Source organism: Tachyglossus aculeatus, unplaced genomic scaffold (genome assembly GCF_015852505.1).
Source record: "Tachyglossus aculeatus isolate mTacAcu1 unplaced genomic scaffold, mTacAcu1.pri scaffold_175_arrow_ctg1, whole genome shotgun sequence".
NCBI classification, from domain to species: Eukaryota; Metazoa; Chordata; class Mammalia; order Monotremata; family Tachyglossidae; genus Tachyglossus; species Tachyglossus aculeatus.
This window is the reverse complement of record NW_024044896.1, coordinates 152,090-161,740: the sequence shown is the minus strand read 5'-3', so window position 1 is coordinate 161,740 and position 9,651 is coordinate 152,090. Positions and strand designations below refer to the sequence as shown.

General features: G+C 49.2%; 1 long non-coding RNA gene across 1 annotated transcript; it reads right to left on the bottom strand.

Annotated features, from left to right (window-relative positions):
• Positions 1-402: 402 nt before the first annotated feature.
• On the bottom strand, positions 403-4,703 carry LOC119923331. The gene is made up of 3 exons (XR_005448830.1): positions 4,569-4,703; positions 1,324-1,536; positions 403-542 (listed from the first exon to the last, which is right to left on the bottom strand). It is a non-coding gene; the product is annotated as an uncharacterized LOC119923331 (long non-coding RNA).
• Between the last annotated feature and the right edge of the window lie 4,948 nt (positions 4,704-9,651).

Sequence of the window (9,651 nt, the reverse complement as noted above, 5' to 3'; positions counted from 1 at the left end):
CTCCACCCACACCTCTGCTGATTTGGCCTTGGAGGGGAATTTGTACAGCTTTGCTTCTCAGGGAAGAATGGCGAGGGCCTTTTGATGCTACTTAGTGCCTTACTCCCGACACTACACCAACCCCCCTCCAGAAGCCACCACCAGCAGGCCCTGTCCAGTCCCTTCTCAGGGGACTAAGGGTTTGAACGGAGACTTTGATAACGGGACTGTGGATGCAGGAAGGTAGGACCCATCCATAGAATTCATGGCCCTGTATCTTCTCAGTCCCACAGTCACATAAGACAAAGGCAGCAACCTACACAAAGCCCCGACCTCTCTTTTCCACAACAGGCCTCTGAAAACAGAGCGGCAGCCGCCACCTAACCATTCTCCCCCACAAATTTAGCCCCACAAACCTTCCCATTGGAGTGGCAGCAAGGTTCCATCTCTCCATGGGGACAGGCGTCTCCCTTACCCCCCAGATCTGAAAATGTGAACAGTGCCCCTTGAGCAGCCAAAGAGCCTGTCCCATTAGTCATCCAGGCAAACCAGTGGTCTCAGAGCTGGGGAAAAAAGAAAGAAAGAAAGAATAAAAAAGAAGGAAATTTACAGAACAATGCAATTTCTCCTATATTGCACTCTCTCTTCCTGCCCCCCAACCCAAATCCCCAATACTGACTTCCCCAGGAAGGATGGGTGTACAGGTAAAAACTGACGGGTTAACTGCTATATTCTGCCCCACACTTAACAATGGACCCCCAGAGACCCTCAAAATTGTCAGTCCTCCTGGGGTCCAAGATCCCCAGCAAGGCTGCAAACTGGACAGAAATCTGTTTCCCGTTCAGTGCTAGCCTTCCCCAACCATCCCCTCCGCTGACTGCTTCATCATCAATGTATTTATTGAGCGCTTACTATGTGCAGAGCACTGTACTAAGCTCTTGCTTCATAATAAAGACCCCATCGTCCTGCCTCTCAGAAAGTGGTATGGGGTGGATACATTCACAGTTCCTACTTTGCTCCAGATTCTGTGCCTCTCACCTTCCCCTCTGTGCGCCCATCCCTCCCGCAGCATGCTCTTCCCAAGAGGAAGCCACCATCAGTCATGGAAAGGTCCCTCCTTCCAGTACTGAGGATGTGCAGGCAGGACCGTGAGTGCAAAGAGGCTTGATCGATCTATAGAATTAAGGGCTCTGGGGCTCCTCGGTCCCACAGTCAATTCAGACGGAACCAGTTCCCTGCCCAGAGCTGCGGCCCCTGTTTCCAGAACCAGCCTCCTTCCCAAGAGGAGGCTCTTCTTCCCCTTAGGGTAACCCCATAATGCATACAAACAGACACAGACACCACCTTCCTTTTCGCATGGCAGTACAACCTCTGGCTCCATCCGTTGAAAGCAAAGTGAATCTGGGGACGGGCCTCACGGTGTCCGAGCCGCAGGGAATAAGTCCACCGGCCGAGGAGACGTGTCGAGCTGCCTCCGTGGAGAGGAAGAGATGGTCAGATCTGTCCCTTGGTCATCCGGTCTCGACAACGTGAATTCCACCCTCCAGCAGCTTATGACTGAATGACAAGATGACCGTAATAATGACAATAAGTCTGGTATTTGTTAAGTGTTTACTGTGCGCCAGCCACTGTACGATGTGCTGGGATAAATATGAGGTAATTGGGCTGGAAATAGTTCCTGTCCCCATGTAGGGCTTACGGTTTTAATCCCCATTATACAGGTGAGGTAACCTAGGCACAGAGGAGCTCAGTGATTTGACAGATTCATTCATTCACTCATTCAATCGTATTTACTGAGCACTTACTGTGTGCAGAGCACTGTACTAAGCACTTGGGAAGTACAAGTTGGCAACATATAGAGACGGTCCCTACCCAACAACGGGCTCAGACAAGCGGCAGAACCGGGGTTGGGACCTAAGTCCTTCTGATGCCTGGGCCCGTGCTCTATTCACTAGGCCGTACTGCTTCTCACACTCCCATCACACTCTCATTTAGCTTGGATATCTAAAACTGCATTCTTCAACACACCGAGTGCTCATCACTGTCCCTTCCGTTTCCCGCACCTAACTCTTGCTTGCTGGAGGCAGGGAACTGGTCTACTGGCTCTTTTGCACTGCACTCTCCCAAGCCCAGTTCCGTGACTTGTCTGCTGTGTGACCTTGGGCAAGTCACTTCACTTCTCTGTGCCTCACTTACCTCACCTGTAAAATGGAGATTGAGCCTGTGAGCCTCATGTGCGACAAGGAGTGTGTCCAACCCTGGCATTTAGTACAGTGCCTAACACATAGTAAACACTTAAATAACATAATAATAATAATAATAATTATAAATATAATATAAATATAATTATATAAATATAATTATAAATATAATAATAATAATTATTATTATTATTACAGTGCTCTGCACACTGATGAATACGGTCGATCAAAGGAGCAGATTTGGGCCATCTGCAGTGAATTCCACATTCCAGAAGGTTCAGAAGAGAGGGGCAGCATTGTGATGGGATTCACCAGGAGAGTATCTCCCCCCCTCCCCGCCCACCCTCACAGCCCTGACCCCCAGAAACCTGACACACCTGCTGAGGGGGCGGGGCTCTAGTTTGTTCCCTCGATATCAATGCCTTGAGTGGAAGCAGTGTAGCCTAGAAGATAGAGCCCAGGCCTGGGAGTCAGAAGGACCTAGGTTCTAATCCTGCCTCCATCACTTGTCTGCTGTGTGACCTTGGGCGAGTTGCTTCACTTTGTTCCTCTGTTACTTCATCTGTGAAATGGGGATTAAGACTGTGAGCGCCATGAGACAAGGATTTTGTCCAACCTGAAAAGTTTGTATCTACTCCAGGGCTTTGTACAGTGACTGGCACACAGTAATAGCTTAGCAAATACCAAAAAAGAAAAAGAAAGCGATACGTACGCTTCACTCCCCTGAAATAAGCGGCTGGGATCTCCACCTCTGAAAGACTAAAGGAGGCTCTACTCTCTAGAAATCCAGGGGAGTGGAAATTAACTATTGGTGGGACAGTAGTTTCCAGTAATAGTAGGTTCCCCTCTAGAATGTAAGCTCTTTAAGGGCAGGGAACATGTCTGCTAATTCTGTGGTATTGTACTGTCCCAAAGGGCTTAGTACACTGGTCTGCAGCCAATTAAGTGTTGAATAAATTCTTTTGAATGATTGACAAAGTGGCTGTTCTGCGAGTCTGCTAGGGGCCCTTAGGCAGGGCCCAATAGGCACCTGTCTGGAAGAACACTCTGACTTGGGGTGTGATCAGCAGGGAGAACTCACTGGAGGAGAGTGCAGGCCCAGCTTCGCTGAGATATTCACTCGTATATTCAATCCCATATATTGAGCAGTTATTGTGCGGACAGCACTGTACTGAGCGCTTGGGAAAGTACAATATAATCATAAACTGACATATTCCCTACCCATAGAGAGCTTAGAGTCAAGAGGGCAGACAGGCATGAGAAGACATATATAAATTACAGATATGGACATAAAGCGGTGGAGCTTGGAGGACGTGATGCATGAAAGGGAGCAAGACAGGGTGACGCAGAAGAGAAGGGAGAAGAGCAAAGGAGGGCTTAGTCAGGGAAGGCTGCTTGGAGGAATGTTGACAGGATCCTAAGCCAACCTCATGAGGGACTTGGCACTTAGACGTAGCTTCGTTTTTAAGAAAATAAAATGTTCTTTGTTAAGCACTTATTACATGCCAGACCCTGTACTAAGCACCCCCTACAAGTTAATCAGATCTGACACAGTCCATGTCCCACATGGGACTCACAATCTTCATTGCTGTTTTAGAGAAGAGGTGAATGAAGTCCAGCAGAGTGAAGTGATTTGCTTCACTCATGTCACTCAGCAGAACAGCAGCAGGGCTAGGATTAGAACCCAGGTCCTTCTGAATTCCAGGCCTGTGCTCTAACCACTAAACCACACTGCTCTAGATGCACCATGGAGTGAGGCAGAGATTCCGGTTTTTCAAACTGACGTCACATCACGTCCAGGTTGTTTCCTCCTGGAGGAATCCACTGTGTTAGTACACAACCACCCGGCACAGCTGCTGGCCACATGAGGAAACACAAAGGAGTGTAACATTTCAAAAGCTTAACAAAGTCACTTTATTTACTTCATCTCCTCACTTTAACCACACATGGCCATGCAACAGAGCCCCTTCAACCCAAAGGCAGTGGCCTCACAGTTCACTCTAGAGCAGACTACTCTTCAACAGTTGTGTCACTGCACAGACAGACAAGTAGAAACACAACTCAGTGTTTACCAAAGCATCTAAAAATTTCTTTTTTCCACAGGATTTTGTGACCTGAGTGAGATGCTTCTAGACCCATCTTTCTGCAACTTGAAAAAAACTATATAGATTTAAGTTAAAACAGACCGATCCCACCCTTGATTCTAAGACTAGACAGATGGTGCGGTAGAGGATATTGCCTGAGAAAACCAAGCCAAACTTTCAGGTTCCTGTCTGTTGATTCCGAAGGCCCCACCTGTCTGGGGGGTTCACCCCCCTTGGAGGCTGCGGGGTAGAATGGGGTTTGAACACAAGAAACTGTGTGATAAGCGGGGTGGTGTCTGCTTACCTTCACAACAGGGTCGGGAGAAAGCAATGTTACCACTTGCTGAGCCCTCAATCACCCGGCTGTGAGCCCTGCAGGCTGTCTAGTGGGCGGAGCCTCAAATTGGTGGCACCCATGAGACAGCCCACCACTTAACCCTTGCCTGGAAGCAGCAGGTCTGCCCTTGAAGGCCCTCTCTGCAGCCTGGCATGGGTTTAATACCTCAATCTCCCTCCTGAGTACTCTTATTTCAGTTTATCTTGGAATGTCTCTCTCAATCAATTGTATTATTGAGCGCTCACTCTGTGCAGAGCACTGTACTAAGTGCTACGGACAATACAATATAATAGAGTTGGTGGACAGGTTTCCTGCCCACAACGTTCATTTATGCGTTCATTCATTTAATCGTACTTACTGAGAGCTTACTGTAAAGAAAGCACTGGACTAAGCACTTGGAAGAGTACAATATAACAACAAACAACTCCGTTCCATTCCCCGCCCACAAGGAACTTATGGTCCAGCTTCTATCCAGAAGCCCCAAGCTGGAGAGATTCCCCCCGTTTTCACCACAGCCTGATTTTCCTGGTCAATTCCCACAGCCGTGAGGGGCGGACTGGTGACTGGGAAGGGGCACTGGAGGAGGAAAGGGGCACCAGCGGGAATGGAAGACTGGGCCCCATCCCCCCATGGGGGCCACTAGAATCCTTTCCAGAAATGAAGCCTTCTTGGAAAAGAAGCTCTGAAGCCCTGTTCTGTCCCCCTGCCAGGGCCCCGAAGCCTGGTTCTGTCTCCCCTGGAACTCAGAAAGCTGAGAATTCAACTGAGGGAGGCCATTCCTGTCAGAGATAGCAGAAAGGCAGGCCACCTAGTGGAGAGAGTGCTGATCTGGGAGTCAGAAGAGCTGGGTTCCAATCCTGCCTCGGCCACTTGCCTGCTGTGTAAAGTGATTTATCCAATCTTTGCCTCAGTTTCTTAATCTGTAGGATGGGGATTCAATACCTGTTCTCCCTTCTTTTTTACGGTCTTTGTTAAGCACTCTGAATATGTGCCAGGAGCATACTAAGGCCTGGGATAGATGATCTAGTTGGACCTAATCCACGTCCCACAGTCAGCTCACAGTCTTAATCTCCATTTTACAGATGAGGCAACTGAGGCACAGAGAAGTTAAGTGGCTTGCCCAAAGTCACACAGCAGACAGGTTGCCGAGCCAGGATTAGAATCCACAAAGCCCATGCTCTTTCCACTAAACCACGCTGCTTCTCTATGCCACCACGATTATTATTATTATGTGGGAGGCGGGTGGGAGCCAGCTGGTTTCTCAACAGATTTCTGTTCTCTCTCTCCTCCCCCTGCCTTGTTAACTAGAGGAGGGTGGTTTGGTTTGGCTTGGCAGGCCAGACACTGCTGAAAAGGGCACGTGGGAGATTAATCTAGATTAGTGCATCAGCCTCCTTTCTGACCTCCCAACCTCCTGCCTCTCCCCACTCCAGTCCATACTTCACTCCATTGCCCAGATTCTCTAGCTACAGAAACCTTCAGGACATATCACCCGACCCCCCTCCTCAAAAATCTCCAGTGGTTGCCTATCCACCTCTGTATCAAACTAAAACTTCTCACCCTTGGGCTATAAAGGGCTCCATCACCTAGCCACTTCCTACCTCACCTTCTCTCCTTCTACAACCCAGCCCACAGACTTGGCTCTTCTGGTGTTAACCTTCTCACTGTGCCTCATCCTCACCTGTCTTGCCACTGACTCTTGGCATGCCCTCCCTCCTCAAATCTTCCAGAGAATTACTCTCCCCCCCTTCAAAGTCGTACTGAAGGCACATTTCCTCCAGGAGGCCTTCCTAGACTAAGCCTCACTTTTCCTCAGCTCTCACTTGGTGCGTCACCTGACTTGCTCCCTTTTGCTCTTCCCCTCTCTCCCAGCCCCACAGCACTTAAGTATGTATCGGTCATTTTATTTATATTGATGTCTGCCTCTCCCCTCCAATATGCTGTGAGCTCCTTGTGGACAGGGATTGTCTCTTTATTGCTGCATTGTACTTCCCCAAGCACTTAATACAGTACCCTGAACACAGTAAGCATTCAATAAATATGACTGAATGAAAGAATAATCAAGAGAGGTTATTTTACACAGACCACTTTACCAAGTGCTTGGAACAGTTCAACAGACCTGGGAGATGCGATCCCTGCCCTCAAGGGTCTTACATTCTACTGGGGGAGGTGGATGCTAAAATAAAGTTAAAAAGTTAATAAAGGTGTATTTCTACAGCATGAGTATATTTGTGTGTGTGTGCATGTGAGATTGCATACATCTGAGCTATCTGTGCATGGGTATGCAGGTCTCTATTTTGAGTTGTCCACTTTAGGGTGCTTGTATATTCCCACCTATGGTGTCTCCTTATTGTTTGTCTGTTGGGTGACAATTCCGTGGCACGGGCCTGGGAGTCAGAATAATAATTATGGTATTTGCTAATCACTTACTCTGTGCCAGGCACTGTACTAAGCAAAGTCATGGGTTCTAACCCCAGCTCCATCATTTGTCTGCTCTGTGACCTTGGGCATGTCACTTCCCTTCTCTGTGCCTTAGTTACCTCATCTGTACACCGGAGACTAAGACAGTAAGCCCAATGTGGGGCAGGGAGTGTACCCAACCTGACTTGCTTGTGTTCCCCACCGCAGGGCTTGATACATTGCCTGGCACTTTGGGGGCACTTTAACAAAGATAACAATTAATTAATCCCAGCTCTGCTACTTGTCTGCTGTGTAACCTTGTTCAGGTCACTTCACTCCTTTGGGCCTCAGTTGCCTCACCTGTAAAATGGGGATGGAGACCGTGGGCCCTGTGTGGGACAGGCATCGGGTCCAATCCGATGGCCTAGTATCTACCCCTGCGCTTTGGGCAGGGCCTGACCCGTGGTAAGTACTTTACAAATACTCCAATTATTATTACTACTATTACAATAAAACATAGTTAGGGGACTAAGTCCCTGCCCAAAAGAAGTTTACAGATTAGAGAGGGAGATAGACATGAATATAAATAAATGATGGATATCTTTTCATTCAATTGTATTTACTATGTGCACAGCACTGTACTAAGCGCTTATCCTGGAACTTAGTAAGCACTTAGTACAACATTTATTGTGATGATCATTATTAGAAATAATATGTTGCCAACTTGTACTTCCCAAGCACTTAGTACAGTGCTCTGCACACAGTAAGCGCTCAATAAATACGACTGATTGATTGATAGAAAAGGGGCAGGGGAAAGCAGAGATCCAGAGAGATTGAGGGACATCTCTTAGGTCACATAGCAAATGACTTAAATACAATGGATTGACTTATTGACTGACTAGGTAGCGGAACCTGGGACAACTGCCCACCCCGTGCTGCCCTCTCCCTGGCTTTTGGGTCTAGGGGGTCCTGCCTTTCATCTTAGCCTAGCCAGGCAAAGCTGATGGGCAGGGAGAAATCTGAGACTCTCCCGCCAATGAGAGCCACACTCTTCTGGGCCATTCCTCTAGAGACCCCCAGGCTAGATGAGGGGGAGAGAGAAGATGAAAAACAGGGTGTCATCACCCCTTCTCTTTGAGCTCTCAAGCTTCCAGCCCCCTTCCCCGGCCTGGGTGAGACTGAAGGAATGAGATCTAGGGGTCGGGGGTAAGGAATGCGGGTGCTAGGTTGTCGATCTTTAAGTCAGAAGCTGGTGGGATCCCTCCTGCTCTGAGTACACTGATGGTACCCCCCATGCTATAGCCCTCTTGTGGGGCAGGGCCAGCTGCCAGGGGCTCAAGGAGACTCAGGGGCAATGAAGAACGTATGTATTTTATTCCAGATACATTTGGACTTACAGAGCCCAGGCGGACATGGGGAAAGAGGGGAGGAGGAGAGGAGGGGTCCAGGCTGTGCCTTTTCCTTCAGTGTGCATGTGGGAAAAAACATTTTGCATCGTCCCACTCTCAGAATTGCTACTCCTCCTCCCCCCCCCCACTAATTCGGCTCCTCCAGGAGGGAGGGATGACACATGGCAGTCACACACACATACACGCAGATAGACACACATACCCCTGACTCCTCCTGTCCCTATACCCCGCTCCCTCAGGGGCACCCCCCTCAGGTGGGAAAGCGAGTCTGTACTCTTGAAGCCAGAGACGGGCAGATAACTCCAAATGGACCAGACCTGGAGGAAGTCGCGCTGACGATAGAATTAAGGGCCCCAGGCGACTTCACACCTAGTCCTGAGGTCCATCGTCAGAGCACCTGTCCAGAACTCTAGACCCCTGTTTCCAGAACCCATCTTCCCGTCCAAAGAGGGGCGGCCCCTCTCACCCTGCTGTGGTCCCGGCCCTTGTTCTCACACCGGAGACACACACACACACACACACACACATACATCCATCCATCATCTCTAGGAGTTGCCAGAGATTGGTTTGGAACTTTGGAACCCATGATGCAGTGTTTGACCCTTGCCCACCAGAGAAAATGGCATTGTCTGGAGGGACGGGATACAGTTGTGGGCTGGGGGGTAGGGTGGGTTGGGGGGAGCGGGGAGGGGTGGCCAGGTGGCAGCAGCCTGGTGCCAAACAACTGCCTCTCGGTGGGGCAGGTGCAGTGCTGTGGCATCCCATGAGTGGCCGGTTAGTCCTCCACTGTCCACAGGCCCGGGTGGTCCCGTTCAGGTCCGGACTGTGGCTTCCTGGGGATGGATGTGACCATTGGTTGGCTGATGAGGTGTGCCCCAGCTCACCATTGGGGAGAGTGCTAACCAATAATAATGATAATAATAATAATAATAATAATAGCATTTATTAAACACTTACTATGTGCAAAGCCCTGTTCTAAGCGTTGGGGAGGTTACAAGGTGATCAGGTTGTACCATGGGGGACTCACAATCTTCATCCCCATTTTACAGATGAAGGAACTGAGGCACAGTGAAGTGGCTTGCCCAAAGTCACACAGCTGACAATTGGTGGAGCCGGGATTTGAACCCATGACCTCTGACTCCAAAGCCCGTGCTCTTTCCACTGAGCCACGCTGCTTCCCAATCACAGTTGGGAAGAGGGGTTGTAGGGGGCGGGGAGTGGGCACAGAAAGAGAAGAGAAA